The following is a 1,910-nucleotide window of genomic DNA, read 5'->3' as shown; positions in this document are numbered from 1 at the left end:
GGTGTCTTGCATGTTTTCTTTGCATATAAAAATTTTCAAAAATAAGTCTTGATGTTCATCATGACATTCAAAGTGTTCTTGGTGTTCATCTTGACATTCATAGTATTCTTGCATGCATTCATTGTTTTGATCCAAAATTTTCATGCATTGAGTCTTTTTCATGTTTTTCCTTCTCATCAAAAAAAAATTTTCAAAAATCAAAAAATATCTCCCCCTTTTTTCTCTCATAAATTTCGAAAATTTGGATTGACTTTTTCAAAAATTTTTAAAATCTAGTTGTTTTTATGAGTCAAATCAAATTTTCAAATTTTATCTTTTTCAAAATCTTTTTCAAAAATCATATCTTTTTCACTTTTCTTATTTATTTTCGAAAATTTTTAAAATATTTTTCAAAAATCTTTTTCTTATCTTTACCTCCTAATTTTTGAAAATAACATCATCAATTAATGTTTTGATTCAAAAATTTCAAGTTTGTTACTTACTTGTTAAGAAAGATTCAAACTTTAAGTTCTAGAATCATATCTTGTGATTTCTTGTGAATCAAGTCATTAATTGTGATTTTAAAAATCAAATCTTTTTCAAAACTAATTTCAATCATATCTTTTCAAAAATATCTTCTTATCTTATCTTTTTCAAAATTTGATTTTAAAATATCCTTTCTAACTTTTTATCTTCTTATCTTTTCAAAATTGATTTTCAAATTTGTTTCAACTAACTAACTAACTTTTTGTTTGATTCTTATCTTTTTCAAAACTACCCAACTAACTCCCTCTCTCTCTAATTTTCGAAAATATCTTCCCTCTTTTTCAAAATTTCTTTTTAATTAACTAATTATTTTAATTTTTGATTTTAATTCTCGAAAATTACTAACCTTTTTCAAAAACAATTTTCGAAAATCACTAACTCTTTTTCAAAAAAATTATTTTCGAAAATTCTCTTTCTTTCTCATCCCCTTCTTTTCTTTTACTCACACAGGGACCTCTATACTATGGTAGAAAGGATCCCTATTATTATTTTTCTGTCCCTCTTTTTCATATGAGCAGGAGCAAGGACAAGAACATTCTTGTTGACGCAGATCCAGAACCTAAAAGGACTCTGAAGAGGAAACTAAGAGAAGCTAAATTACAACAATCCAGCTAGCACCTTTCAGAAATTTTCGAACAAGAAGAGGAAATGGCAGCCGAAAATAATAATAATGCAAGGAGGATGCTTGGTGACTTTACTGCAACTAATTCCAATTTACATGGAAGAAACATCTCCATTCCTGCCATTGGAGCAAACAACTTTGAGCTAAAACCTCAATTAGTTTCTCTGATGCAGTAGAACTGCAAGTTTCATGGACTTCCACCTGAAGATCCTTTTCAGTTCTTAACTGAATTCTTGCAGATATGTGATACTGTTAAGACTAATGGAGTAGATCCTGATGTCTACAGGCTCATGCTTTTCCCTTTTACTGTAAGAGACAGAGCTAGAGTGTGGTTGGACTCTCAACCCAGAGATAGCCTGAACTCTTGGGACAAGCTGGTCACGGCTTTCTTAGCCAAGTTCTTTCCTCCTCAAAAGCTAAACAAGCTTAGAGTGGATGTTCAAACCTTCAGACAGAAAGAAGGTGAATCCCTCTATGAAGCTTGGGAAAGATACAAGCAACTGACCAAAAAGTGTCCTTCTGACATGCTTTCAGAATAAACCATCCTGGATATATTCTATGATGGTCTGTCTGAATTAGCTAAAATGTCATTGGATATTTCTGCAGGTAGATCTATTCACTTAAAGAAAATGCCTGCAGAAGCTCAAGAACTCATTGACAAGGTTGCTAACAACCAGTTCATGTACACTTCTGAAAGGAATCCTGTGAATAATGGGACGCCTATGAAGAAAGGAGTTCTTGAAATTGATACTCTGAATGCTAT

At 31.2% G+C, this 1,910-nt stretch overlaps 1 non-coding gene across 1 annotated transcript; it reads right to left on the bottom strand.

Annotated features, from left to right (window-relative positions):
• Positions 1 to 1,569: 1,569 nt before the first annotated feature.
• LOC148545468 (small nucleolar RNA R71) lies at positions 1,570 to 1,677 on the bottom strand. Its single transcript, XR_015901291.1, has one exon. It is a non-coding gene; the product is annotated as a small nucleolar RNA R71 (small nucleolar RNA).
• Between the last annotated feature and the right edge of the window lie 233 nt (positions 1,678 to 1,910).

Source organism: Arachis ipaensis, chromosome B9 (assembly GCF_059453495.1).
Source record: "Arachis ipaensis isolate K30076 ecotype BB chromosome B9, ASM5945349v1, whole genome shotgun sequence".
Lineage (NCBI taxonomy): Eukaryota > Viridiplantae > Streptophyta > Magnoliopsida > Fabales > Fabaceae > Arachis > Arachis ipaensis.
Note: the sequence above shows the minus strand (reverse complement) of the source record. Positions and strands in the feature narration are given on the sequence as shown.